Here is a 6,515-nt window from a genome sequence, read left to right as displayed (position 1 = left end):
TTGATTTCTTGACTGCTGTTTCTATGGGTGTTGACTGTGGATCCAAGTAAAACAAAATCTTTGACAACTTCAATCTTCTCTGTTTATCATGATATTTATTACCCATTGGTCCAGTTGTGAGGATTTTTGTTTTCTTTTTTACATGCAGTAGGCAGTTTATTTGGCTTAATTTTACCACACACCAAGATTTGCCATAATAAGGGAAGGGAGAGGCTAACAAAAAGCTGTCAATACAACAATATTTCAATTTGAAAGCAGTTACAATTTTACTAACCAACCAGATTACAAAAATAATCATGGTAGACACCTTAGTTCATCCTTCTAATAAGCCTGTTGATCTGGTTTTCTCTGTTGCCAGCATCTCCACCTTGTACAAAATGGGTGGTCTTTTTCTTTATTCCACCTCATGGAGAAGATAATTTGAAGGGTCACAGGAAATTGTTTGATTCTTTGAAGCATTTGCGGACAGTATAGATCTCATGAATCAGATCCTCCATGTAGATGATGCCATATTTACCAAGAGATCGTGCAATCAAAGTGTTATCTGTCAGGGCAATTCACTTCTTATTGATTTTGCCATAGCTTTATGCTTCTAGATCAGTTCATTTACTGACTTCAGGTTTGGGTGCCTTCATGCAATATGGTTCCACAATTCTAAGCATGTTAATTAAAGCCTTGCTGAGCTTAACAAAGGTGCCATTGAAGATCTGGCAAATGGGAAGAAGCTGCAACACCTTTCGAACCTTTGAGCTCACACCATTGGTATCTCTGATTCCAATAATAAATGCCAACTTGGGTTCTGCAGGTACATAGAAGTTGCCAGCTTTTGTTGCCATCCTAGCCATTCAAATCTCAGTTCTGTGCATCTGCGTATATTCCTTGTGATAGTGCTTAACTTTTTCATAGCTAAGCTTCTTCCTTGCCTTTCGAAGCATCTTTTGGGCAACCTTCTTTCTAAGGTGCTTGACCTTTAGTTCTGCAAAATTCCTTCACTTTTTCTTAAGGGTTTCTGGCACAGCAGGAACCTTCTTTTTCTTCTCTTCGACACCCTCCATGTTTCCAGCCAGAAAAAGAGGCAGTTTTTGTTTTCTTTATGTTGAGGTCTAATCCATACTGAAGGCTGTAGTCTCTGATCTTCATCAATAAGTGCTTCAAGTCCTCTTTGCTTTCAGCAAGCAAGGTCGTGTCATCTGCATATCACAGGTTGTTACATCAGAGAGCAAGAATAAATAGATAAAAGCTTGTAACTCATAGACTAATCCAGTTATGGTGTGTTGCCTAAATTTCCCTAGAATGTACTTTCAAAAATTATTTTTAAAAAGTGATTTGACTTTAAAATTGACCAAATATATAAAAATATGGTGTGTTCTAAACTTGATAATATCACTACATGAAAGTGTTTTTCTAAAATAAAATTCTGACTTCTAAATATGTCAAAATCCTTCTAAATTTCTTCTAAAAATATCTGACTCCAAAACATGCAAATTGTCAAGATATAACTACATTTGTTAATAAAATTTTTCCTCCTTTGGACACAAGGTAATTACGAGCCCAAGAGACAGAAAGGGCCACATAAACCAGAGACTACATCCACCTTAGACCAGAAGAACTAGATGGTGCCCGGCTACAACCGGTGACTGCCCTGACAGGGAACACAACAGAGAACCCCTGAGGGAGCAAGAGAGCAGTGGGATGCAGACCCCAAATTCTCATAAAAAGACCAGACTTAATGGTCTGACTGAGACTAGAAGGACCCCAGTGGTCATGGTCCCCAGGGCTTCTGTTGCCCCAGGACAGGAACCATTCCCGAAGTCAACTCTTCAGACATGGATTGGACTGGATAATGGGATGGAGAGGGATGCTGGTGAGGAGAGAGCTTCTTGGATCAGGTGGACATTTGAGACTATGTTGGCATCCCCTGTCTGGAGGGGGGATGAGAGGGTAGAGTTGATTAGAAGCTGGTAAAATGGACAGGAAAAGAGAGAGTGGAGGGAGGGAGTGGGCTGTCTCATTAGGGGGAGAGCAATTGGGAGTATGTAGCAAGGTGTATGTAAGTTTTTGTGTGAGGGACTGACTTGATTTGTTAACTTTCACTTAAAGCACAATAAGAATTAAAAAATTTTTTTTTCCTCCTTTCTTTAACCTAGGACATTTTCTTTTGAACTGGAAAAAGCTGCAGTATAACAGTTGCCCAAATAATGTTCTTAATATAATTTAATGTCAATGGCCACAAGGAGTAAGGGGTGAAAAACCTATTATTCATAGTCTTTTGATCTATTTGATTTTATATTATATCAGATATGGCCCTCTTTACCATCAGAGATGTGTACTCAGAATTTTCAGAATTTTTTATTATGTTCTAAAGATCTATGAATAAGAGGACCCGAAGGCTTTTCTGAAAGAAAAACTTTCCTGAACGTTTAGCTTTTCTTCAATTTGTAGTCTAAAAAACATTATTATTCCTTCCTCTCCCACTGCACCCTTCCCTCCAAGCTTAGTACTTGTGAGTTAAAGACGAACTTTGGGGAAAAAATGTTTTCTATCATAAAAGCAGTTGTATTTCAACTGCCAGGACTTAATACTCTTCTGTCCCTATAAAAACTTATTTTTAGGTTTGAGAAAAAACTAATACAGATAAATCCATACTTTCGATTTTTGGTTTTGTCCATAAGCACCTTCATTTTCATTTTTTAACTGGAAATACTGGATCTGTAAAGAGGAGGAAACCTTTCCTTTTTCATTCTCAGGAGTTGAGAGGGGAAAATATATTCACCAACCTCTGGCCTGTTAGTCCATATAAAGTGGTGCTTTATGTTTTGGAACAGCTGGATCTGAAGTCCACAGGTCAGGCATTAAGGTAAAGAATTGACAAATAATTCAAGGTCCACTCATATTAGCTCACTCATGGCCTTATCACTCTGAGGTTGGTTTATTTGGGAAGATTCAATCATATCAGAACCCAAGATTCGAATTCACTATAGTGTGAGCTATCTTTGTCCATATGGAGCCATTGCAATTTTCATCAGAACATTCAGCAAACATGTGATATGAAATTATTTTAAACCAGAAGTTTTCATTTTTGCTGAACATTCCCATTCTTACACACACGCGCACACACACATGCACACAAATTATACTGATTTGATTTGATGAAGTTATACCATGTAACTCTATTTTAATTCACAGTCTCATATCCTGATCTTAATCTTCTTCTTACCCTAATTTTTGTTTTATGACACCGTGTTTGTACGGTAGCCAATTTAAGCTGTCTGCTCAGCCTCACTGGATTTAATGGTTCTGTCACATTCAGGTAAGAAAATCCAAGAAGGCGATCCAGGCATCTCAGGAGCTTGAGGTGTAGACCGCATCAGTGTGGTCATCCACATGGAGATGGGCAGCAAACTAAATCATGGTGGCACTGAAAAAGGGCTCTAACTATACCTCCTCCAAAATGATCGCTCCTTTTTGCCCCCTACCACTCTTAATGTATGAATAAATAATAGGCTTAGCCTGGGAACTGTGACAACATGGGCATTTGGAAAGAGAAGCTTTCCCTTACTCCAAGATGAGTGAGTGAAAAAGAATCAACATAACTTCCCATTATCTATCATTCCTTCCTATCTTTTACAACGAATTCTCCAAGAAAAAGTAATCTTTAGACAAAGAATGAATTAGCACAACATTCTTGTAATATTTTAATCCATGCATAAACAAACAAACAAAAAAAAACTCATGGCCTTCCAGTCAATTCTGACTCATAGCAACCCTATAGGATGGAGTAGAACTGCCTCATAAGGACTCTAAGGAGTGTCCTGTGGATTTGAACTGCCGACTTTTTAGTTAGCAGCCGAACTCTTAACCACTACGTGACCAGGGTTGCCAATCCACACATAGGTATTCTGAAATTTTGATATTATTCTTAAATTTCTTTTTACACATACTGTCTAGAATCACAAGGTTGCACTTTACTGAACTGAATGCCTCAAAAAAAAGTTTCTACTTTCATATAGAAAAGTTTACTAAAATTACTGTGAAAGTCTTCATATTATGAAAGTAAACTACTTCAACAGGAGAATGAAAAAACCTAGGAAATGCTGAGCCAGTCTTATGGTATATTCCACACAAGATTCTATTTCTATCAAGACAGCAAGAGACAATTTGTGGAAAATATGGCAACTGCCCTCCAAATTCCCTCCAAAACCTTCATAGATTAGTAGTTATTCACGAAGTTATGATAACTAAATAACTATTTGGCGTCAAGTTGATTCTAACTCATGGTGACCCCATCCATGTGTGGCAGAGTAGAGCTGTGCTCCACAGGGTTTTTAATGGCCGACTTTTCAGAAGCAGGTCACCAGGACTTTCTTCCAAGGCACCTCTGGGTTGTCTTGAACTTCCAACCACTAACAGTTTGCCAAGCACTAACAGTTTGTGCCCTTGACTAAGGACTCCCTTGACTAAATAGGGCTCCTTAATTGAAAGGGGAGGGTCAAACCTTTGGGGAAGCTGACAGATTGTCTGAACTACTTCACTTTCTGAGGCCCCAGACCTCCTTGAATTTCTGAGAAAGGCTATGAACTTAATTCCCAGAAAAATGTGTGCGTGTATCCATACACACACACACACGCACACACACATACACACTATAGATGAATAGCTCTGCATACAAGTTATTGGAGTTCATGGACCCATCTCAAGAACTTCCTTGTAGAGGAATACTCAGCATAGTCCTCCTCTACTAAGACTGAGTATGGATAAACATAGTCAATTTTTACAGTATCTAAGAAAAATATATGTTATAGCATCACATATAAGGTGAAACATGTTTGGAAGAATAAACTGTGTAAGCTTTACGTATGTCATAAAGAGGATAAATAAAAGCATGATCTTTGAAAATTGTCATAAACTGGATATATCCATGAGAGATATAGGAAGTTCTACTGGTAAGTGGAGGGAAAGAAAGGAGGTGATAATAAACCTGGAGATATAGTCATGAATAAGATGGAGTTAGGGGAACTGATCCAGCTAGGGCTGGCATCCAAAGTGATCTAAATCAGTGTCTAAGAAAGTGTGATTCTGGTTTGGTAGGAGAAACACAGATGTTTCTATATTCTTTGCACCCACGTGTATATGTCAGATTAGTCTGTAGTTTTCCCTTTTTTTGTGCAGTTTTTTTTTCCAAGTTTTGATTTTAAGGTTACGTTAATCTCTTAAAGTGATGTTGGAAGTTTTCCCTTTTCCTCTATTATCTGGAGTAGTTCACTAACTACCAATACATGTAACATGATGGCCTGAGCTTTTATGGTTTGATAGAACTTGTCTAGTGCCTTTGTGGGCAGTAGATCATTGAGAAGTATGTATTATTTTTCCAATCAGGTAAAAATTGAATATACTCTCTTTGGGGAAATTTGTGTGTGTCTGTTTAAGAATCTAATTAAAGAGCGATGGATACTTAGTGACCAAACCAAGCCTAAATGAACACAAATGGGTGCACAATTTTAGCGCAATTCATAGGAGACTTAAAATCTATACATGGACCCCCTAGAGATCCATCAGTCATGGGTTAGAAATCCCTTTTTGGCCTCTCTTGACTCTCTTTATATTTTTAGCTCACTCTGTCTCTTAGGATAAAAATTGAGATATGTTTATCATCTTGAGAATAAATCCAGTTTTAAATAGCTGGATCTATGCCCTTGTATAGTTTGGAGAAGTGTATCTTTTGCTGGTTCCCAACATAATATTAGTCATAGAATGTTAGATTTACATGTGTGCCTATAAACGCACACAGGTGTCCTCCTTCATAGCAGGCTCAGTCACAAATAAAGAACACAGACACGGACAGGAAAGCCCAGGGACCTGGATAATCTAATGACAAATGTCCGGGGTGAGTAATAGTTGTTTGCTTGAGTTTTCACACATGAAAAATAATTCAATATTCATTCTAACAATGTAAATAAAAAAAACAGAAACATTCAGTTTTCAGTCTATAATGTTATGTTGCTGCTATCATTTCATTTGTCATTGTCTCAAACATAAAAAAATACTGTTCTGCTTATTATATAACTCCTAACTACATTTCTCTTCCTATTGATAACAACCTCTTCATGCGTGGACTTTATCAGGGTGATTAGAAGAATTTACTTATTCTGTCAGTTTCCCTCTAAGATTACATTTGTGCCCCCTTCCTTCCTTATTTCAAAGCCTACCAAAGTGACATATGTGGAGATAATAACAACACCTATCCCATTAGGTTGTCACGAAGACTAACTGGGATAACAGATTACAAAGTATTTAGCGTAGTACCTGGAACATAGTAACTAATAAATAAATAATAGTTCCCTTCCCACCCTGTCTGTGCAGGGTGGGAAGGGAATTACTATTTATTTATTATTATTATTTATTATTTATATTATGCTTATGATGGCAGTATAGCTTCGTGTTTCCAATGTGGTGCCATTATCATATATGTTGTTCCCCTAACTCCATCAAATATATTTCTACAGATCGTAATCTTC

At 37.5% G+C, this 6,515-nt stretch overlaps 1 pseudogene; it reads right to left on the bottom strand.

Annotated features, from left to right (window-relative positions):
- Positions 1-301: 301 nt before the first annotated feature.
- Positions 302-1,055, bottom strand: LOC126069396 (60S ribosomal protein L7-like; annotated as a pseudogene).
- Positions 1,056-6,515: the final 5,460 nt, after the last annotated feature.

The sequence above is a fragment of the Elephas maximus genome, chromosome X (genome assembly GCF_024166365.1).
Source record: "Elephas maximus indicus isolate mEleMax1 chromosome X, mEleMax1 primary haplotype, whole genome shotgun sequence".
Classification (NCBI taxonomy): Eukaryota; Metazoa; Chordata; class Mammalia; order Proboscidea; family Elephantidae; genus Elephas; species Elephas maximus.
The sequence above is the reverse complement of the archived record's forward strand: the minus strand, read 5'-3'. Positions and strand labels throughout refer to the sequence as shown.